This window comes from Emydura macquarii, unplaced genomic scaffold (genome assembly GCF_026122565.2).
Source record: "Emydura macquarii macquarii isolate MOO-44397 ecotype Brisbane River unplaced genomic scaffold, CSIRO-AGI_Emac_v2 contig_2422, whole genome shotgun sequence".
NCBI classification, from domain to species: domain Eukaryota; kingdom Metazoa; phylum Chordata; order Testudines; family Chelidae; genus Emydura; species Emydura macquarii.
The window spans coordinates 59,422-83,531 of record NW_027132559.1 but is presented as its reverse complement, the minus strand read 5'-3'; the positions used below and the strand labels follow the sequence as shown (position 1 = coordinate 83,531).

Below are 24,110 nucleotides of genomic sequence, written 5' to 3'. Positions count from 1 at the left end.
ACATCTGGCACACTACTGATAAAGTAACATTGCTTATAATAAATTAAATTATAGTAGAACCTAACTCATATGCACTAATCATAGGGAACCCATTTAAATTAATGGTTAGTCTGGCTGGGATTGGCATTAAATGAATAAACGCAAAAGAAAACAAGAATTGTACATAACCAAATGTACGCTGTGCCTTTTACATTTGATAATTATATAGTTCAGATTTACTTACATAAGAATTGAATGTGTCAGTAAATACATTGTAAAAGTAAGGAAGTTTTAGTAATAGGGCAACTCACTCCAGCAATGCCTTCGGAAGTCTATAAAGTGTGCAAATTAGGGGACTATTGATTAGAAATGTTCTGCTGTGAAACACCCAAGACATTTCAGCTGTTTCATGAAGCCATAGCACCTTTTCTAAAAGAAATATTAGCATAGATATGAGACAATACTCATGCTGGGGAAAAATGAATAGGCATTTCAGAACATAAGATACAATCCAACATCTTATCTAGTTTTTTTTTGGGGGGAGGGGTGGGAGAGGGGGAGGTTGGAGCTAAGGAAATTGCATGTTGTACCAAGATTTGTGCATTCTAAAAGTTATGTATGTGTGTTGGAGTGAGAAGAGTAAGGTTTTGGGTTTCACTGAATGTCTTTTTTAAGGGAAAACATTTGACTATGTATGCCCTGTAGTAGAATATGTTGTGACAATAAATAAACCAGTTAAAGACCCTAGTTCTTGTTTTCAGCTAACATGATGACAGTCTGGAATAAACAATTGCTCAGATTTCTTCATGCTTCAGCCTCTGGAAGTGTTACAAAAGCTTTTCCAAGCCTAGAGATGCAATGCTATGGGAATGATAATTTGCCTTTCTTTAATGCTTTCCAACTGCCTACCTCATGGCACTGTGTAAATACTACTGAACTCACCCTCCCAACACCCTTCTGATGTCGTTCTTACTAATATCATTTTACAGATGGGGAAACTGAGGCAAAGAGCAGTGAAATAGTTTGCCCAGCTTCACGTTGGGTATGTCTACACAGCACATAGACAAACGATGGTAACACGTCGCAGAGCTGGGGTCAACTGATTTGGCTCAGGGGGGCTTGCGCTGTAGGGCTAAAGATAGCCATGGATAAGTTTGAGCTCAGATTGGACCCCCGGCTCTGAAACCCAGAGATAGGGGTGGGTCTTAGAGCCTTGGCTCCAGCCCAAGCCAGAATGCCTACACTGCTATTTTTAGCCACACAGCATGAGCCTGAGTCAGTTGACCTGGGCTCTGAGACTTGCTGCCCTGGTGTTATATTTTTTATTTTGGTATGTAAATGTACCCCTAGTGAGTCAGTGGCAGAGCTAGGAACAGCAACCAGAGCCTCCGTTCTGTGCTTTAACCACAAGGCCTTACCGGACAGCCTAACTCTAACAAATGAACTGGCTTAACTTCAGAGGAGCTGATGATCCAGTCTGTTACGTCTTATTCCCTTGTTTCAAGAAATATATGTCACTGCATCACAATTTCATTAGTTAAAATTTTGCTTGCTGGGATAGCCTTGTATGAGACACAACAAAATGAATGTCCATGAATCTTACCACCTGCAGAACAAAATGCAAAACTCCTTTATTGGACTGTGCTTTCCTACAATTAATAAAACAAAACAAAAAGAATCTCCTGTGTGGAAGAAAGAGAGGGAAGGAAAGTTAAAATATAGGATACTTTTGGAAACTTTATCTAACTTACAAGGCATTCAGAAAGCATAATGATCAGAGTGGTATAAAAACATAGATAGACATCTTGTTCTTGCGAACATCCCATGGGGACAAATGTCACAGTTACTCCAGTATACCTTAGCACAACATGAATAATATAATGCCAGCGCTACAAGAGCAGTCATCACTGAGCAGGCACAGTTTCAATTCAGGCATCTTAAGATAAGGCATTAAAATATCTTAAAACCAGGCAAAGCTGGTGCCATTTCAAGTGATCAGAAAACACATCCCATCCATTTGAGGTTACAAACTACCTGCCTCCATTTGTGATGCTTTCACATGTCAGACATGATTCAGAGTCAGATGTTGACTGTGGCAAGATTAAAAATTAGTTGTATCTGTTACACAAAAAGAAAATATTATTTTCTTTCTCTGCCTCCTTGCAAAACATACTCTTGTTAACTCCTTCCCCCTTAAGGAATCATCATGCCCTGGTCACTACAAAACTGAAGTAAACAACCAGATTTGGTGCACTGGTTCTAGAGTTTTCCAAGAACTGCCTGTCAGCCCAGAGCACAGGAGGGTCTTGTAAGCTGCCCTCCATCTTCTCAACTACTCTTATCTCTAGTTCTAAAGTCATTAAAAACATAGAGAAGTGATTATGCAAGAACTAGCTCTGAGGGATTATGCTATCTGTTAGAGTAGTAACAATGAATTCAATATGTGTAAATCTCGCCTCCCTGTGCAACATAGATGTGCTCTGGAATACCAGTAGGACATTGACAGAAATTATTTGCCAGGCAGCCTGCCTTTTGGGGGAGTTTGCGGTTGATATATAAGAATCCCAAATTTTCTAAGGACCTAAAAGTTATAGGGGAATTCATCAGTGCACAGTGACCCCTTTCTGCCAGCACAAAGGAGACAAGGACTTCTGGGACTGGAGGCCCTCGGTGGGAGCCCTCTTTCAGTTTTATGGTCTCTCTCCTCAAACATGTCTCCTCAGCAAAAGGGTGTCCTTGAGAGAGGGAAAGGCCTGCGTGGTCTGATCCCACATGATTCTGCAACACTGCAGTGGCCAGTAAGAACCATTGCTGCAGGGACTTGAGTTAGGGCAGCTCTGGATAGAAGAAGTGGGAGCTACCACTGCCATGTACCAGTGGGGGATGCATCTGCCTCCTAATGTTTGAGATTTGAGACTCATTTTTGCCCTCAGATTGGTATAAATCCCACTGACTTCATGGGGACTTGTGTCCATGTATCTAAGGGCCAAAACTAAGCTTATGCTATTTTAAACGGGATGGAGACAAACTGATCACTGAGCAGTGTCTCTCTGTAAATAGCACTTCTTGAAATACGGACTTTTTTTAAGTAACTGAGCATTTTCTGAAATGAACTGTTGAAAATGAAGATTCATATTTCAACAGGAAACATTTCCAACATGCTAATGGAAGGGAAAAGGCAGATGGCTCCTACTAATGTATGTGAGAGTCTCTCTTAACAAGGAAGAGACCATAGAGGATTTCTGGACAGAAAACATTTCCTCTCGTTCCAAAAGTATTTTTTCCTGTGAAAATCCAGAACATTATTATTGTTTGTTATTTGTATTACTATAGTGCCTAGAAATTTGTCACAGAGAAGGACCGCATTGTGCTAGACACTGTATAAACACAGAACAAAAAGCAGGTCCCTGTCCCAAAGAGCTTACAATATAGGTATAAGAAAAGAGACAACCCATTTCTGCTCTGATGCCTAAATGATAAATCAATTAATGACTAGGTAGTGTGGCAGACAGGGATAGCTGATAAAGATTTAGATAGGGCTTCTGATTAATTGATTAAACACTAATAAAACCCCCTTGATTAAAAAAGAAAATAAATTGGTATTTATCCAATAAACACTGGAAATGGTTACTTGTATCTAAGGGCTTGTGTACACAAAGCAATACTGTGGATAACAGGGGTGTGATTTCTAAAGTGCACTGTGTTGCACGTTAATTGGTCCATGTAGACGCTACTGGTATGCACTACAGGTTCCCTAGTGAGCTTTAATGTAATGCTGTTTGAAACAGTACTATGTTAAAGTGCACTAGGGAACATTACAAAGAGATTATTTATTACAGTATATACTAGAGTGATGAGTAATGTATATAATATACATTACTCATTGCAATAGACACAAAGAGAGAGCCTCCAAATCCCCTGTTTTTGGACATCCACATAAATCTCAAAAATTGCTAAAAAAAAGGTCATTCCTGAAAAATTAAATTAATAAACCCCAAAAAACAGAAGTCAGATAGATAGCCAAATGGTAAAGTTTGGAAAAGTTATAAGCAACTGAAAACAGGGTCTTATAATGGGAAGAGTCAGGCAACCTTAACAATATATGGTGTTCCCCACCTTGCCTATAATTACTGTATTCCTCCCCTGCTATTTGTATGTCACTTGTCATCTTAAATCGTAAGCTCTTCAGGACCGGATAGTGCCTTTGCATGTCTTTGTGCATTGCCTAGCAAAATGGGCCCCCCCAACACTGATTGAAGTCTCTGGGAGCTGCTGCAATATAAATCAGAATAACAAAAATAATATTAATCAAAATAAAACAGGTGAATTACTTCTGCTTACATTTAGTGATACCACTGCTATAAGGTATACACTACAGTGTGGCACACTCTTAAAAGAATGCAGACGTATAGGAATAATGTACTGAAAATGAACACATTTACTGTACATCGCATAGTACCCATTAGGAAACTTTTATGATCACATTACTATGTGGTTTGTTTTCAAACAGAGACTTCTCTGGCTTTTCCACCCATAAGCAGAAAAAATACTCACCATATTCATTATCAGTCTTTTGGCTCTGATTTTCTCTCTGATGTACAGCTGCTTTACTCTGGATCTCAGCTCCAATAAAACCTATTGTTGTCACCTTTTCTATAACAACATCCTATAATCCTGAACTAGCTGACACTCAGGATAGTGTTTTTATTTGGCTCAGGCAGATGCATACCTAGAAATTTCTTAGAAGACCAGAGTGGGTTGAACTATTTGTTTTGAATATTTGTTACGAATTTAGCCCATTTTTGGTTAGAGAATAATTTTAAATGTTTTAATGAATAATTTTCATCCTATGTGCTTTTTTGTGAACTGTTCACTTTGAGTAGTTAGTGAGTGATCACCTGGTATTGTTTCTGCTTGCTGAACACTTTTTAACAGCTGAATAATAAGTAAGAAAGAACAACAAATAATGAATTTATAGTACAATTATTAAAATGAATGAAGGCGGGAGTAAAAATCTGTACAGGTTTTAGATCTCACAATCATTGTCTCCAAATACACAAGAGTCATCCAACACATGCAACAGTATGAGCCCACAGATCACAGCACACTAGGTTCAGCACTTTTATTCAAGAAAATACTCAAGAATCATTTGATAAAACTATTTGACCAGTTCTAAAGAACACAGCGCTCTCAAATTATCAGACAGTCAGAGGCAAAAAGGGTGAAGTACAGATTGATGGGGGTGAGAGGCAAGGAAAAGTGGCATCTATCCATTATGTAAGTAATATATTTTTATAAAGGTCTTGAGGGACATTTTGAAGTCAGACTCAGTTTTCATATTTTAGATACAGGACCAGATACAAATTTTAGATACTATGTGGCCTCAGACAGTTGAGGAAAGGAAAAATTGGACTGTATCTGTATTTTATTTTAAGTATTGTTTATCATAGAATCATGTGGTTAGAAGAGACTGCAAGGGTCATTTGGTCTAATCCTTAGCCAAGATGCAGGAGTTAGATCTCATGGAGACTTGTAAGATGCTTATAGCTGAGAATATTTGGAAATTAAATGGGTTTGAAACAAATAAGAGTCCCAGATGCTGACTGTTTCCAGTACCACAAGACATGGTTAGCTGATATTTACTGACAAATGAAATGGGTTAACAATTTACAATGGAGAGGTATGTGCCACCCATCTCGGGTACAACAGGACCCTCCAACAACAGTGATCTGCAGGGTGGAGGGGGGGAAGGTAATGAGGCTATTGACAACTTGCACTCCATCCCTCTCTCTATAGGGGCAGGATGTTTTGGAAAGAGAGGTTGCTTGCAGCTGGAAAAAGGATCAGGCTTCTGAGATCTTCAAAGGAGAGTCTGCTGCCAGCTGACTCTCCCCTTCTACTATCAGGATTTTTCCCTGTTTGCACTGAGGAGCCTTACCCCTTCCAGACCTCCTAATTAGCTCCCTCTTCCTTCTGTAGCATGAGCTCAGTCATATTCAAGCCCCTTGTACTGTGTGCCATATCAGACTTAAATTGGCAGGCCTCACTGCATAATTTATGCAGCGGAGCTGTACTAAATTCTGCATCATTATGCAGCAATGTTAATTGATTATAAAAATAATTTGCTAAGCTGTGTAGCTCCTAAACTGGAGTGGGGGGGGGGGGGGTGGAGAGGTGAGGTCAGGCAGTGGCAAAAAGCAGCAAAGCTGGGAGGGGTTAATGAAGTAGCTCGCAGAAGGAAATGGCTGCCATCCAGGGCTCCTAAGAATGGCCTCCCCTGGAGCTGCACTACCACAGCTTCCCCCTAGCCAGGGCTACCCTTTGACACTCCCAATGCAGAAGAGTCCAGGGCAAAAATAGGTATTTGTCTGTTTAGCAAAACAGAAGCTAACACTATTTTTTCCTTTCATTTCCAGAGGCATACAATCTCAAAACTCAGTGCTGACAAGAGCACTTCAATAGCACTTTTCATCCAGGGACAATAAAATCATTTGCAAATATTAGTTACTTAAGCCTCACAATGCTCCTGGAGGTGGGTAATTTGAGGCACAGAGAGATTGTCCTGGAGAGTTGGCAACCCTAAGACTAGAGGTGAAAGCCAGTGTAGAGACAAACATTTTTAAAACAAAAACAAAAAAATGCAATTGTAAACCCCATGAAAATTAGCAGGGGAATCAAGGGTAGATGTACCATATGAAAACACTTTAAACTCATTTGTTAATATTGACTATATTTCCACTTGGCTGTGCTCCTTTAAAGAGAGCAATCATAGAAATGCAGTTTGTGTAGGTGGGATTTACATAAATTGTGATGAGTGAAATTCAAAGAAAGGCTTTTTATTCCTGCTGAAGGACAGGTACCATAGCCCCATATCCAGCAAAGCACTTACATATGTGCATAGCTGTAAGTATGTGAGTAGTCCCTTTGACTTCCCTCACTTCCAAGGGGAAGGCCTGTGGTAGTTAGTGCTCAGGATCTGGCAGGATTGGGTCAAAGGTCAAAACTGAATCTTTAGTCACTCTAGCCCGTTTTGTTACATACATACACACAGCAATACAATGTATGACTGCAATATCATCTTGCGCTCATCCATTTTCTCTTCCTCACATATAACTATCAAATCTCCCCCTCCCCTTTTATTTTGTTCTTGGTTGCGGGGGGAAGGGGAAGGAGAGAATCTTAATAAAAGGATTGGAAAACAGGTCTACTACTATTTTTTTCCTGAAATTAGTGGGGAAAAAACCCGTAAAAATATACCGTCTCTTGAAATAAAGAAGCTACGTACACATACCACTTCCCCTCAAATAAATACTCACCATATGTAAGGCAGCTGCCACTAACACCTACTGTATTTTTCTTTATAGTGACTAGGAATAGGGAGAAAGGATGGGCCATTGATTAGGGGTCTAGCCTAGGATTCAAGAGACTTGGCTTCAATTCCCTGCTGCTCTCTCCTTTTCTTCTGTGACCGAGCAAGTCATTTAGGGCCAGATTTTCAAAGGTATTTAGATACCTAAAAATGCAGATAGGCACCTAGTGGTATTTTTTAAAGCATCTTGCTTCCTTCAATTGGAGTTAGGCAGCTAGGCCCTTTTGAAATCCCAGCCAGTGCCTATCTGCATCTTTAGGCACTAAATACTTATGAAAATCGGTTTGTTAGTCTTCCTGTATCTCAGTTCCCCATTTGTACATTTGGGATAATAATACTTCCCAGGCTGTTCTGGTGATGACGTATACACTGTGAGTGCTCAGATAGTATGGGAATGGGGGCTATCTAAGTACTTTAGATAGAAAAAGTTACAATTTGTTGCCAAGTCAACTATTTCTACTCTAGAACGATAGTATAATAATTCCTACTCTTGAATAATGTAATTATCTTTTATTCTTTCAGTCATATTGTATTGTCAGATTTTAATCAGAAGTCATATTGAAATCAACTGATAGCAAAATTGGCCCCCTATTTGGCCCAAGACAATATCACTCCTTCTTATTTCTCTGGCTAAGAGCTTAATCCTGAATTACTTCTAAACCAGAAGGGCTTTTCAGTGGTGCTCCAAAGATGAAACTTTACGTTGCCCATGTTATAATGCCAAGTTTACTTTGGGAGAAGAAACATTTTGGACTATTGAAATATACATTTTGTGCAAAAGTTTGAGAAAAAGCATTTTGGTTTTTGTTTTATGGAGCGACATATGCAAACTAGTGGTACATTTTAATAAACTGGATAATTCTTTTTTGGGGTGGAACATTATAACAAACGGTTATGGGGTTTACCGGAATATCTCAAATACAGGGACTGATCTTGAAAATAACTATTGACAACAACAGAAGCTTGGCCTGTGTAAGGACTTAAGAACCAGGCTCTTAGAGAGGATGAGAAGCAGCAGCAGACATAAAATAGATTCTGATATCAAAGCATTCACATAAACCAAGAAAATTTCACTGGTACAGTGCATAGATCTTTGGTTAACTGATGGCTGTACGTATTTCTCATTAAGATGAGAGATATTCTTAGGCATACAAACTCTATTTTAGGGCCTATTTATGCAACGCTTACTCTTGTTCACTTGAGTAATCCGACTGGCTTTAGTAGGACTACTCATGTGTTTACCAATGTGAGTGAGAGCTGCACATCAGGCCTCGTCACAATATCTTTTATGCATCAAACCTCACAGCCAGAGTGCAGTGCAAATGGTGTTTCAGCATAAAGGTTCCCTCTAGGTACTCACAGGTAAATTAAAAATACAGATGAAATCTCTGCAGTCTCCAAGAAATTATTTTTATAGTTCCTGTTAGGATACACACACTACTACATTTTTTAGATTACGGAATTAAAAATTTAAAGTTTACTCAGCGAATGAGCAATCTTTTAGAATACACAACATATATTTGCTTTAATTACATTTTCAAAAGAGAGCAGTGTACATTGAGGTAATGCAAACAGAAAGCTAATTTCCATTAATGGAATGTTAATGAAGAAAAATCAGCACAACTGAGTTCTAAACTTCACCTTTAGTTCAGCTTCTTCACAAGGTTTCAGGCAGTTATGTCTGTGTGTCCTTCTTTTGACATGTACACAGTTAATCTTCGCACTATGGTGCGTGCATGAAAATGGACAGTCGCTTCTGGGCAGTCTGGCTTCACTCAGCCTCCTGTCCTTATACCCTTGGTGTCCTGCAGTGAGTTCCTTGGCATATTTCTGAAAGGTAAACTAGTAACCAGTTCCCATTAACACTGTTTATCAGAGAGGAGAATAAAATTCTCCATCTAATTCAATGCAGATGCTATAAGCTAAACTGCAAAAACAATTGCTTTTCCCTACTATAAAATAAATTCAAAATATACAAATTCGCATCAGTTCCTACTGAGATGTTCACAACCCCCTCCTTCCCAATTATACATATGCAATACCTCAGTACATCTTTACCTACAAAGCTCTGGAATACGGAAGGTTAGAGATGATTGGTGTAATTTAATATATAGACATACATTACATCTTCAAACCTGGACATATCACGGGAGCCTTTTTAAATATATCTAACTACCATAAATTTCTATTAAGGTTTTAAAATTGTCTGTTCCACTCTTCTCTGCTGATGGCTAAAATGTTCAGGGGAGAGGATGGTCTTTGACAACAGGCACACAAAATACTTATAACAACAAGATATTTCACTCTGCATTTTGTTTTAGTATGTGGGGAGAATAGTAATTGTATTCAGACTTGAAATGGCTTGGGTTACGCAGTTCAGAGCACAAGCACCTGCAGCAAATTAATTTGTTGTAGCACATTAATTATCTCATAGCTTCTATTTAGGCTGCAGCTGTTGCTATTATGTTAATAATATTTTTATAACCACTATACACAACAGGTTATGGTAATACTAGAAAATTCTTGGGGTAGGGTATGGGTTTTGTTTTTTTTTTAAATTATTTTTAAGAGCAAGATGGGGAACAAAATTAAATACATAAGCATCCATCAGTCATTTAGTGTTCTATTTATTAACTGATTTGAAAGAGAATAGGTAACTGAAATTAGAAAAGAATAACAATAGACAAAGATGGCGCGTGCAGAATTTGTGAAAGCAAAAAAGAAGAAGAGGGGGGGAAAAGAGAGAAAGAAACACCGAGCACCGCAGTGCTAGGGTGGTGAGAGTTCGGGTGGGGGTGGGGAAAATGCTGCAGTTTTCATGAAATAATAAGGTGGAAAAAAAGGCATACAAAGAGTAGGTTTTTCATTGTCTGTAAAATATAAACACAGATGAATTCTGTCTTTGGTTTGTTCATGCTTTTCACTCTGCACAGCAGGGATGTTCTTAAGAAGTTGCCCTCTGCGAAATTTCACTAAATGGAAACCGTGGACCCTGCATGATGTGATTATAATCACACCAGCCATTCTTTTTACATAATTTTTTGTTTAAAATCCAGTAATGCTTCTTGTTTTTAAAATATATATCTATATTTATATGTATATCTAAAACTATGTTGTTTTACGTCCTTACAGCAAAGTGCGAGCCGAAGGCATAACTGGTTATATCCCATCTACAAATCTCAATGGCTCAAAAACAATACGAAAATTTTTAGCTGACAAGAACATGTCTGCTGCCTGCAGTCACTGCAATAGCTCACCATGTTGCCTACTAACCAAAAGATCAAAAATTATCGATTTCATGGCGCTGCGTGCTCAGGATAGGAAAGCTACTTTAAAATTTGCATTATTTAAGAAATGAATTAAGAGAAAAGACTCATGTTTTAAAACACTTTGGTATGTAAAAATGGGTTTATGTTTTAATCTTATCAATGATTTACTATAATTCTATTATTTTTAGCAGCTGGAGTCTGGAAATGATTTTTTTCCGATGAATTTAGGATTTTGCCGCAGTATACATCTGCAGTCCCAGAATCCTCTGTTAAAATAATCCCTCTTGCGATGGGGAAACGCCTTTAACCTTTTCGTGAATGAAAAATCTGCAACCATTTTGAAATAAAAAGGGGGAAAGAATGATGATTTCTAAGAGCTGGAATGATATTTACTCTGCATTGAAAGAACACTCAAAGGAAAACATACTGTAAGCGCTTTGTGTCATTTGAGTTTCTAGCTGTTGTCTCCATTGCTCATACTCTTTCAATGATGACCATAAATACTTACTTCTAGAGTATGGTGATAACCATATTTCATGCTGCTAAGAAATTCAGAGCCAAAATCTAAGATATATGCTGTTTCTTTTGTATAATTACAGACCTGCCATGACTATTACTACCATGCAGCAGACCCAAATGAAAGTTTTCAGAGCAACTCCCATTGAATTTGCCCAGTGGATTCTTAGTTACTTGATTGTGTGAGAGTAGCCAACTTTCTAGATTGACAAGAGGTATTTACAACTACTTAGCCTTTTCAGCTGGAAAGAAATCAAAAGATTAAACTGAGCTATGAGATGTACTGCAAATCTGAATCCTAGTCCATAAATAGCCTATTTGGAGGTCTGTTAAATGAAACTCTTATCCTGATGTCTAATATTTTCACAATACATATTAATAGGAAAGGCTAGTCTGAATAGGAAAATCTGTCCTAACTGCTCTGAAAAAAACAGGACTGAAACTGAACATTTTTTAAAAAACACCAACTCAATTTTTAAAGCGTCTTTCTATCTGATCACAGAAAGCATTCTTCTTTTTGCACTACTGACATTTAAAGAGTTACTCATATGAAAAATCAATGGCTTCTTGTGGATGGAGCTGAGTGGGGGAGAAGAGGTAGGTATCGTACCTTTGTGTCTATTGTTTTAGTTTGTTTGCTCTGTTCAGCCAGCCTTGCAGAAAAACTAGTGCAATCACACATTCCTTTAAACTAGGAAGGCAAGGTACATAGAGTCAGACATATATTAATATATATTTTAAATGAAAACTTGGGTGGTGTGGGATACTAGATATGACAAAATTAAAAAAGAGAATAGACTTATGGATTTCTATTGGCCTTGATCGTAATTAGCCATGATTAATATTATAAATGCAAAGCAACCTGTTTATTAATTTGGTTAGTAGTTAAAATATATGTATTTGGTAAGTGCAAAACTTCCATTTGTTTGCTTAGTTTCGCTGTATCTACTGCTTAATATGCCAATAACCGGATATTGTGATGAGTAATGCTTCAGCTGCTAAATCAGTTGAAAACTTTCAGTTTCGGAAACACACCTGAAATATAAAGTTAAACTGCGGCTGGCTTTCACACAAAATAAGGTGGGCAACAGAGATGTTGCATGTATCTAGAAGAAAAACGTAAAAATGAAAGAATAGTCTTTTTTGCTAAAACAAACTGTATTGGTCACTAATGACTATGTCTGGTCACTAATAACTATTTCTAATATTTAGAACAATGTTTACAAAGTGCTCTATTTTATATCATTTCATCCAGATAACCAGCTGTTTTGACCTATAATTTTCACCCTCATTTATTAATGTTTTACTGTCTGCCTTCCTTTCAAGAAGATGATCTACAACTCTGATATCTGTAACATTTTTTGTCTCATTATTTTACGAGAAAAGCAAACCTGACCAATATCTCAAACTTGGCTAATTCTTTTTTTTTTCTTTTTTAAAGTGTCTGCTAAGAGTAGCATTTTACCAAAGTCAGGTCTGGCTGAGATAGCATTTTGCTTTACTACAGCAAAGTTTCTGATTTGTATTAATAAAATATATTTCCCAACTACACAGCAGACATTACATTACTTAATTCTGTCTCTCAAGTAGAATGTTTGAACACTACAAGCATTTGCTCTATTTTTTCTGCCTTTCCATGTGTTCCATGAAAAGTACAAATATGTTTTTATACATCACACCTTTAATTTCCGTGGAAGAATTTTTTTAAATGGCCAGCATGCTGCATTGTGGTGTGGCTAAATTGAATATATAAACACTTAGCATTTTAAAAATATTGTAAATGAGTCTGTAATCTGCACATAAAATATGCATGGTTAGAAGGTTTTAAGAGCTGTATGGGAAATCAAAGATTCAGGCCCAATGACTTAAATATTTCTTTAATTGTTCATTCTGCTTTGAGTACCATTAGTACTTATTTTTCACTATGTGCTTTAAGAAGACATTTCTATATTCCAATACCATTAGCAAGAAAGGTGACCAACTAAATTTACCTTTATCCATTTCTTTTCTGTTTAGCTGCTCCCTACCATGGTGTGGAGTTAAAAGTTGACTCTGCAAAAACAATACCAAGGATGTAAAAAAGAGGCTAAGAAAGAGATTTGAATAATTATCTTTTAAAATTTAACCATGAAGTTCACCTTTGCAGCAAAGATTTCTCACTGCAAAAATACACAATGATCTTGCTAGAAGGCTGTTTGACTCTTTTTCCTAAAGAAGTCTGCAATATAGTCAACTAATAAACCATTACCAAAACAAATCTATTAAAGTTCTAATCAGCTCTGAAGAAACTTTTAAAGTTATACATGTAATGAATGCTTGGGCGCTGGGGAAGAGAATAACTAAATTGATTGTATATACTCCCTTGTTTACCGTCCCTTGTTTACTGTGAATTCATTAACAGAAGTCCTGCCTTCTAATAGCCAAGATAACATGATTCCCTTTTTCTGTATTGTGCCATATTACATTCTATTTTAGAAACATTTGTAATAAAACAAACTGATATTAGAAGTTAAAGTAAATTGCAATTGTAAGACTTACATACAGCTATTGAAGCAGTGGCTCTTCTCAGCGAGCTCCACAAAACAGAAAGTGACTATCTAATAACTGGTTAACTGCTCGCTAATTAAATACTGCAAAACCAAACCAAATAAAAATTTTAATTGCATATTGCCTATACAAAAGTAATTAACTCTGCAATATATCAAGTACAGATTAAACTACTAAAAATATACAATAGTAAAACTCCTTTTAAACTCACTTATAAAGGCAACAAAATCTGCTGTACACCTTCTGAAATTTGTAATTTAAAAAAGTTTTTAAACCTCCAGAGATGATCCTCATGTCAAAAAGGAGAGCGGTCCACAGTCCTGGGGCCAGAAACAAACACGCAGACTATACCCTTCCTGGAAAATCCATGCCCCAGCAGCCTCATCCCCTCAGACCTCAGAGGGTGGGATGGCACACAAAGAGACTCTCAGAGGTATCTGGGACCATGCAGTGCATCAAAGCACTTGACTGATTCTACTGTTGTTATCAAGAACCCAAAGGAATTGCTTATAGTGAATTTGGCAATAACAACACTTTCCACTAATGTAGCATCTTTCATCTAAGAATCTAAAAGGTGGGCCATTAAGTAATATTATCCCCCATTTTATAGAGGGTGAAACCAAGGCATACATGACTGATACAGGATTTGCCCTAACTCAGACAGCAAAGCAGCTGTGTGGGGGGGAAAGTCTGACAAAGAATCAGCTCTTTTGCAGCTAGCCTCCAAACCAGCCTCTGAACCATGCTGCCTTGGAGAGCCATCCTAAAGCAGAATGAAAGTCCTGATGCAAAGCCAGGAGCAGTGAAACCTTTCTGCCTACAGCAGAATAGTTTTATTGAACAACAGAGGCTTCCTGCTGGAAACCGGTCTGAGTCTCAACCTTCAGGTCATGGTCCAAGAAAAATTTGTTTTGCTTGATTCTTGTATTTTGTTTTTTATGAGGTTTTTGGGTGGATCTTTCAGTTCGGGTATGCAAAGCCGCTTGTTGTGCAATAGGAGCTATAGATTAGCAGCAAGGTATTAGCTAATATAAGTGGATCTCCAGTACTTTATTGAAAGTGGAGGCCTGTAAGGCCCCTAACTGCAGGATTATTCACTCAGCACATAGAGGCTACAGGAGCTGGGTTCTGGAGCTTGGAGAGCTTGTGGGCGAATGGTCCCCAACTGGGCAGTGACTGGGAGAACCAGGCTGAAGACTGCCACTGCTGCATGCCCTAAAATGGAAGGAAAAACCAGGCCTTTAAAGAGCCAATATATCTTTAAAGCCCATTCACTTGTATAGTAACTTAATTCTCTTCCAAGCTACTGCTCTGGGCTCTACTCTGCGATACCTGTCCGGGCCCGGCAAAGGCGTGCGGGGAGAGTGGTGGGATGAAAGAAGGGGAGGGAAGTAGAGGGAAAGCGGCGGCTGCTTTCGCTCCCCCACGTGGCCTCTAGGCACCCAAGAGCCGCTCGCCATTGCAGCAGCGAACCCCACCCCTTGGGATGGTTGAGGCGGAGCCTGGGCGGCTGGGACGGGACCTAAGTAAGGTAAACAAGGGACCGCCGCCGCCGCCGAACTGAATGGGTGACAAGGCGCCCCGCTGACCCGCACGCCCTGGCACAGGAAATGTGTGTGAGCCACTTAAACTTCCCTGCCCCTAGAAGACTTTAAAACACCTTCCCCTCCGTCGCCAACAACTAGGGACGGTCTGAACGCGCAACACTGCAAACCAAGTCCATATTTAGGCAGTTTAGTTTGCCTGAAATATACTTTGCCGGTGCACAGTCAGGCGTTTGCACAAGAAGTCTGGCCAGTGCAAAGTCAAATGCCCGTGTAAAACACTCCGCGGGTGGAAGGCTACGCATACAAAGAATGAGCCGCTGTAAATTTTTTTTTGCTAGTTCACGATCAGGTAGGAGCAGAAAAAGCCTCTGTGAATGATATCCAGTGCAAGATACAAAGGAGGCGGTCCTATAAGACCTATGCTGCTAGTGCAAGATAATGTGCGAAAAAAGCCTGTGTGAAACAACCCAATGCAACACACCGGGTACAAAAACAAAACAACTCACGTACATGAAACATACTTTGCTAATGCAAAACAATGGATTAAAAATAATTCACGATTTTATTCTAGGCAAGTATATATATATATTTTTTTACATAAACCCTTTCTTCGTATTCACGATCTGAACTGGAGTATGTCTCACAGAGGGTATTTTTCATACGTTAAGATGCAAGATAGTACATGCAAAAGTCCGTCAAACAGTTTACGATACACGATCATGCATACAGAGGTTGAAATACATGTGCAAGATCGTGCATGCCGTGGAAAAGCTTGTGTAATTCCTAATATTTTCCTGTTTTAAAACTCCTTCGGAAGGCGAAAGGAGCCAGTTTCTGCCATAAAAACCATTGCATAACCAGATACTTTCTTTGGCAACTGCTTCCTGACAAATATTTATAAAGGAATTGCAGAACGCGTTTCCGCCTACGTGAATGAGTCTCATAACCACCTTCCCAGACCCGCTCGCTGCCTACCACGAATTTTTTAAAGGAGCGGCGGAAAGGAAAACAAGGCACCGTGTGCATCTAACCTGTGTGCCGGCGGAAGGGGTCGGGGGGTGCTTTTTTTTTTTGCAAATAGATCTCCGACTTTTTTTTTTTTTTGCAAATCAAAGTTTTTTCAGAGCTGCCGGAAAGGCAAAGGAGCAACAGAGGGGATCATTATTGGCACGGCTTGGTCTGGACTCCACAACACGGATCAGGGACACACAACGCCACTTTCTTTAGCTAGTTGCATGCAAAAAAGCCAACCCCCCCCCCCATCCTAATTTGTCAGACAGGGGGTGGTGGGAAGCGAGGGGGACCCAAGGGCTGGTCGCTCGCCCAGCAGTTATCGTGGCACCTTTAAGAACAGCAGCACCCCCTGCCCACCCGCAAGGCAGCAGCAACTTCTCTCCCGAGCAGGAAGAAGGAAGGAAAACTCGTCCCATCAACCTCCAGAAGAAGGTGCCTCCGCCGCCCCCTCCCCATCCTGGCCTCATCACACCTCCCTCCCCGCTGGATCACTGCTCCCATCCTGCCTTGTTCTCCACAGCGCCCCTCCGCCCCCCCGCGTTCCCAGACTGCCTCCCCACCCCCTCCGCCCTGCAGCTCCCTTCGCCTCCCCCAGCAGCGCCCCCCGCAGGGGCAGGCTACCCGACCCGGCGCGCGGTCGGCCGGGCGGGTGGGACACAGCACCTCTTTGTCTCCCTCCGCCCCTGGGAGCCGGGCACTATTTCTCCTGCCTCTGCCCAGCCGTCGCTGCCGGCTGGGTGGGCGGGAGCCTGGCTGTGGAATGCTGCGCGCCGAGCCCGGCAGCGGCGGCGGCAGGATACAGCCGGCTCTTGCGCTCCATATAAGAACCTCCTTGCGAGCGACGCCATTTTAAGCCTCTCTCTCCTCGGTTGCGGCGGCAGCGGCAGCTGGGGACTTGCCAGAGCCGGGCGGCGGCTGGAGAGCGGCGCTGCGGGGGACCCTGCGCTCTTGCCTGCCCGCAGTGTCAGTGGCGCTTTCTGCTCCTTTCCCGCCGCCGGCGGCGCTTGGTCTGATCCCGGGGTCGGGGTGGGGGGCGCTGCCGGGAGTGCGGGGGGCCCGGAGGATTGGAGCTGGGGGGCCCGGGGAGGTCCCGGCCCGGCGGGGCTGCCGTGGGTGGGGGGGCGCGGGGCGGCCCGGGCAGGTGCGTGGCTGGCTGGGGAGGGAGGGAAGCAGGGGGCGGCAGCTGCGACTCCGAGGCGCCCCGCGGCGGCGGCGCGGCGGGGGGAAGGGAGAGGAGGCGAGTTTTCTGGGGCCCGGCTCTGGGCTGGGGCAGCCCCGCAGCCTGTCCGGGGGGCTGCCGGCGCCGTGGTGATTGGAGCAGGGTCGGGCCGATTCGGGGAGGCGCTGGCGGGCTTTGGAGTGGCGGGGTGGGGGAAGGGACCGGGGTGGGGGGGAAGGAAGCGGGTTCGGGTTTGTTTGTCCTGTGTAATTAGCCAAGAACTAATCAGCTGCTCGGCTGCGGGGGCTGTTCTCTCCTGCCTTGTGGGCTTTTGTCTCCGTTGCATGTGTGCTCGCAGGAGAGGCTCCTGTGCGTATCCACGCCGCGGCTGGGCTGGGCTGGGCTGGGGGCCTTGAGTTCACGCTGCGGCGGAGCTGGGTGTAATCAAAGCGAGTTTAAAACACCCCGAGTAGCTAGAGTCTCTTTGAACAGCGAGCCGGGCGGCGGGGGAGGGCCTCTCTTGCTGGGGGAGGGAAAAGTTGCTGGTTTTGCATTGGCCCACTTGAGAATATTCAGTGTGTGTGTTGGCGGGGGGGTTAGCCGCTGGAGCTGATCCTCTTCAGGCGAGCTTTTCTGTGGACTAATTTGCTGTTAAAACAATGGGAATATAAATCCTCTTAAAAACCAAAGCAGGTATCTTTCTCCTTTCATAGCCTTGGGCTTTTCCAGGTCTCTTTTGTCCAAACTGAAGTCTGAGCTGGGATTTATTTAAAACACTTGTTATTCTTGGGACAGGTAAGCTTTAAAAACCAGTCAGAAATCTTCACCTCTTGTCTCCTGGCTCTTTCATTAGAAGAAACTTGATATATTTAGAACCACTTGTCAGTTTCCCGAAATGTTTCTTGTCTAGGGAAGAGGTGTCTTTCAGTAGGATTTTAGAGGAAATTCTGTAGCCCATGTATATGATGCTAACCTTTAATTTTTTTTTTGGATAGCAATACTTTGTTGTAAGTGTTCACTGTATTAATCTCTCATGGAGCAACCCTGTTCTGATACTTTGTATGTTCCAGACATCTGTGATCCTCCCCTCCCCCAAAGTATGCAAGTGGTGAATGAAAAGAGATTGGGCTGGTATGATGAAGTCTGTGGAAGAAAATCAAGGAGGGGTTTTAGTAAAATGGGAAGTTTGTTTATGGGAGTATAGTAGACTGATTAGAAAGTGTCATGAATGAATGGGATGGCTTCTCTGATCTTAAAATGTTGTTGCAAGATTTGTACTCTTCTGTGTTAGGATTTATCTATCATCATTTATCATATGAAATCCAAGCCTTGACTCTATGCAGTTGTAAATCCAATTAAGATGGCTATTTGGTCAGATTACATGTCTCAAACTCTGTTACTTACCTAGTAACTAGTGGTAAGAGATGCTATAGGCTTTAACTCACTTGTCTTAGGCACTTATTTTTGAAAATCTGGCCTATTTATCTTCCAAAAGTACTGTTCTGCAGGTCCTATTGACATTCATGACAGCTCCTGGATGCTTGGCACTGTTTGAAAATAAAATTGCTTGTTTAGGTGCCTAAATATGGCTTTAAGAGCTAAAGTACATACACATGATTGTATACAACCATGAAATTTAAGTATATGTACTATTAAATGCAAACTCTTGTGAATGTAGGAGGCCAATGTTTGACTTTGTTTTTTCATTTCGAGCCATCTTCAAAATTTAGTAACGAAGCTTCTGTGAACACTGAACATGTGCATCTTTAAGTTGATTCTCTTGTGTCACTCTTAGTGTAAATGGTTAGTTGTTAGGAGAAAATCCTGTGTGAAATTGCTCACCGGAAAGAGCACAATAGAAAATGGTCTCTAGAATGAGACAAAACTCCTAAAATAAGGATGTAAACACAAGGTGTTAGTACAAAGTAAGTCTTGACCCACAAGTTAAAAGCACTCTTGTCAATTTTAAGGTGTAGCAAATAGGAGTTAAACTAAAATTCTAAACTTCATACAATTTATGCTATCTTCCCTTCAACTCTTGTGCAACAAAAATGAGGCTGGGCTTTCTGCTTAGCATGTAGTAACATAATGCTATGGTGATTGTTGCACTGATAACTGGGAAGTATGGAACAGTCTTTATGGATTAGATTTGTTGGAATTTAAGCTTCAGGCCTAACTGAGTCTTCATTTAAACATAGGTTTTACTGTATGAAATGATCCAGATTAATGGAAGGAAGAAAAGATCATCAAAGATTGTAAGGTGGTTTGGGTTTTTTGAATATGGGCAGTACCTAATTCTGAAATGCCAATTCAAATGTAAGGCAGCTGGCCCACTTTTGGTAATGTCTTTACACCAGTTTCTAGCTACAAAAAACTTAAATGTTAATTATGCTTTTCAGTGTTATAACTAGGAGTCTGACCACTCATCTGGTAAAATTCACTGGTAGGGCTCTATCCAACGATAAATTGTTAATATGGTCACTCAAGCCAGAAGAGAGACCATGATGGGCGTGCGGACACAGCAATAATTACAAAGCTGTCCATGCACATAGTTTACTATAGTTTAGGTTAATAATACTGGGGTTGCTGTGACACTGCAGTAAAACTGTAGTAGCAAAACTTGTGCTTTGAGATTATTAGAATCTGCATATTGTACTCAGGAAATCAAGAATGACCTCGAATTTCTCATTGCTTTATGCTTCTTGACTTGAGCTACTTCTGCTTTTTTAAGGCATGTAAAGTAAGCTTTGTGGAAGTGCTTCTTTTACAGAACTCAAGACTTGCACTTAGTTCTGATCTTCTAGTTTTAAAATTTTTTAAACTTTGTACTTATTGGTGTGTAACAGAAAATCTAGGTTGGATTTGTAAATGTTAGTGTGATAGATGCTGTCATTTGCAAATTAACTGTCCTATAAAATTCTAATCTGCCCTGGGCTAGTGCACACTTTTTATCAAGTGAAATAATTGTCATAATAAAGGATGGGTGAGGCAGACTGTTTCTCCTTTTAAACTTGTGTGCATTTCTTGCAATGCTGATCTAATGAGATGCTGCTGTCAAAACTGAATTCTTGGTATACTGTTACCTAAATAGATTTGATTTTATAAATTGTCACATCCTGATACTGCTATTCTTCAGTAATTCACTGCATTATCAAAGCCTGCAAAATCAGTATTTCTAGTGCCTTCTACGCATTTCTACTTGCAATTAAATTATTTTGAAAAAAATTCTGGAGTTTAACGTCAGTGTTAAAGGTTCAAAACCAGTTGATCTGATTTCATGAGTGGTTCATGTAATGTTAACTTCCTTCATTTTTTTGTCTCTGGAAATACACTGGGTAGAAAAATTGTCTGATGCCCTTAAAAAGGGAATAGTGGTTATGACACAAATACTGTAACACAAATAACACTGAATCTGATTTAGAAGCTGATAGAGATACTTACTTGGAAAATTGTCTTGTGTGATATTTAATGTAGTACAGTGTGAATAGATGAAAAGTTAATTGTAGCTTGGTGAAACTCTTGCCTTTTGAGTTTGCATTAATGTCTCCCAAGCAAAGCAAGAGAACTAAGTAAAAATTGAATAAATTAAACATCCAAGTAGACTAGACACCAAAGCTACTGACTGGACACAGACTGCACTCCACAGCATCACTGAACTCAAAACTGAATTTCTAAAATATCTTCAATCTTAATCCCATTTTATTCATAATTTCCTGTAAGTATTCACTAGTTCAGATGGAACATTATCCCTGCAATCTGTATAATACTGAACTACAGTAGGGCAGTTCCTTTACCTAGATAGACCTCTTCTAATGTTAGCTTGGTAGACGATCAGTGAATATGTTTTTGTTGGAACTTAGATTCTTCCATTATGATTCAGTTTGTTAAACAGCAAGTGGTAATCCTATTTGGTTTAGCATGAATTATTAAATATAAAATGTGCCATCACATACATTCATGGCAAACTTAACAAGATTGAAGTAGAGCTAGGTGTAGCAAACAGCCTCTTGTAAAATGGGAATATTGTCCCATAACGTGCATAGACTTTAATGTATAAACTAAGGGAACCTTTGAACTCTAGTGCTTGTAGTAAATATCTTTTTGTTTCTCATTGACTTGGCAACAATACAGGTGCCCTCAAGTGGCCAAAAATCCAAGCATCCCACAGGCAGATGTGCAGATACTAAAAGCAAACTGACTAGGTTAAACGAAAGGCGTTGATCAAATTTTCGTGGTGGTGTAGTGTCAGCTCACTAACATCCAGATGGCCTCCTTGTGACTTAAGAAAGTACTATATTTCCAAATATTCCCTTCATGGAATCAGATTGGCAGAGCAGTGTCTGGGAAATTGTAAAGCTAGGGCAGTGTTCCAGTGAGTTTCATTTAGTTTATATCTGTACTTTTAGAACTACTTATTTTTTCAGTTTTAAGCTGCTGAGACTAGTGGGAAACATTCAGTAGTGTAGTTCTGTGTTTAAAATTCTCTCTCAAATCTATCTTTGCAGTAACTTGCAGGGCTGAGTTATAGGCTTAGTTATGCAGAATTGCGGCAGCAGGACTTTGGTGCAAGTTACTAAAGTGCTGTCAAGTTTTACAGATAGTGCGCTATATCCATGTCTCCACTTTTTTTTCTCAACACCTTTTTATAAAGTTCTGTATACAAAACCTTAGAGAAACATGAATTAACTATACATGGTAATTAGGGCAGCAGCTCTTGGCATTGATGTCTAAGGTGCCAATTTTAGGTCTGGACTGTCTTCAGTTTGGTCTTCATATATGTGGTGACATTCAAGTCACTGCAGTATCAAACTTAGTGATTCAGATTTTTAAAGGAATTGCTGCTCAATACTGTGTGAGACTTTAACTACTCTGGCATAAACCATTCCCAAGTTACTTTTATTTCCACAATATTGTTACACCTTTTTATATGCCCCCTCCAAAAACCTAACCAGGAAATTTTTGCTTATTGTAGTAAAAGTAGTTGGAACTGTGAACATGTTATAACAGTGGGGACACAACCATAGTGTGTGGTTTGGTTGTTGATAAAACAATGTATTCGTTACTTACTTACAATCAGTGTTGCAAAACTCAGTTTCATGAACTAATACACTGAAACTAAGAAGCAAGGTACACAATGACTAAGTACCTTAACCTGACCTTAGCTGCATCATGTATATTACTACATTGTATCTGGAAATACCAACTAATCTGCACACTTCAGATTAGAATCTGGCTCAATAGCTGGTCACATGTTCTATGCAATTGTATTCTTTAGGCATATAGATGCCCCTATGTAGGTTATGTACGTTGTAAAATTGGTTACCATGTTTACAGTTCTAGTATTGCAGAACTGGTAAAAATCCAGTAGAAAGTGAAAAGCTGTTCCTCATCAGCATCAGTCTTCCAAATGAGAACTGGTACCATGTTTTCTTGAAGTCTGCAGACAGAATGCTGCCGCTTATAGCTTTGACAAACAACTGTATGTTTACAAGACTGTTCGTGCACCCAAAATTAATGTTTATTGCCTACTATTGATGTTGTCTGTAGCAGCCATGGTTTTGCCACACTGTGACGAGGAGCCAAAAGAGAGTGACAGCGGTGGAATATCTGTATCTTATCTTCATATTAAGCAGTTGACGAGAGAGAGAGTGGGGTGAAAGACTGAGCTATTTTGCTGCCAGCTAGGGAGGCTATAGAGGGAGTTTTGTACCTTTTGCTCAGCCAAAGGCTGACATAGAAGAGGAATCCAGGAATAATTTCTTGGTGGATATTTCGGTAGCTGAGTGGGTCTGCCTTCATCACCAAGACGTTGTCCTTCCAGTCAGCAAGGTTCAGAGACCCTATCCTTTACTTTTTATTTACCTTTGGTTAGTTAGCATCTGGCAGATATCTTCAAGCCCTATAATACTGATTTGGCTTGAATGGTGTATAGCAAGTGCAATATTTTTAGCGTAGGTATGGACAATCTTTGTGTAAACTAAGCACATTTTCTCTAGGAGTTACCAAGACAAACATAACGATCATGATGCAGTTTCTAGGCTCGTTTTGAAGTACAGCACCACTCTAAAGGTGATCTGCAGAATCTCTTCTGTCCACTGCTTGTCCAATATCTTACCTTGATTACTGGAGGATTTTAAGCATAATTGAAGGGGCAGAAAACGTGCATCTTTAACAGACATCAACCATGCTGTGCCATGCTGACTTCTTCGTGGGCTGCATGTATTTTGCAGTGTATAGAATCATAGGATGATGCAAGGTAATTCTACTAGTTTTTTTGTTTTTGTTTTTTTTTTTAAACTGCAGTGATCTGTGAAGGGCCATACTTGCTGTATATGACCTCGCTTAGGAAGATCCTATAAAGCTTCTTCCTAGTACAACTAATCCAGTTCTACAAAACTGTCGACTACTGTAGCAGGATTTAACTATGGCTTAGGCTGCCATGGTTGGGAGTAACATAATTTTCTTAAAGAAACAAAGCATGTTTGCACCTTTGTGCTGTTGCTGTATTTGTTAAGATTAGGTAACAACAAGCATGTGAACAAAACTTAATTGGTGTAACATGTTAGTTGTAAAATCCAACTTTGTAACTTTAATTCTTAGTTTGCTGGAATGAAGGCTGCAAATAAAACTGACTAAAAGCTATGTTGTGGACACAGCATCAGATAATCTTTTTGGGGGTTGGGGTGAGGCAGTTTTGTCTCTGAAATTCT

General features: G+C 40.2%; 1 protein-coding gene and 1 long non-coding RNA gene across 4 annotated transcripts in view; one reads left to right on the top strand and one right to left on the bottom strand.

The window, feature by feature from the left end:
- Window positions 1–24,110, top strand: part of CTNNB1 (catenin beta 1) — a 265,015-nt gene that overhangs the window by 218,696 nt on the left and 22,209 nt on the right. Inside the window, exon 1 of one of the 2 annotated variants that reach the window (XM_067561720.1) lies at window positions 16,863–17,204. The exons of the other annotated variant lie outside the window; for it this stretch is intronic. The gene's annotated coding sequence lies outside the window, so the exon portion shown is untranslated. Of the gene's footprint in view, window positions 1–16,862; window positions 17,205–24,110 lie in introns of those variants that run through there. 2 annotated transcript variants of the gene reach the window in all.
- LOC137162173 (uncharacterized) lies at window positions 8,699–15,385 on the bottom strand. 2 transcript variants are annotated; one of them, XR_010922316.1, is made up of 4 exons: window positions 15,013–15,385; window positions 13,892–14,895; window positions 13,125–13,185; window positions 8,699–9,190 (listed from the first exon to the last, which is right to left on the bottom strand). It is a non-coding gene; the product is annotated as an uncharacterized lncRNA (long non-coding RNA). The 2 variants fall into 2 exon arrangements; XR_010922317.1 differs by lacking the exons at window positions 13,892–14,895; window positions 15,013–15,385 and adding an exon at window positions 13,672–13,885.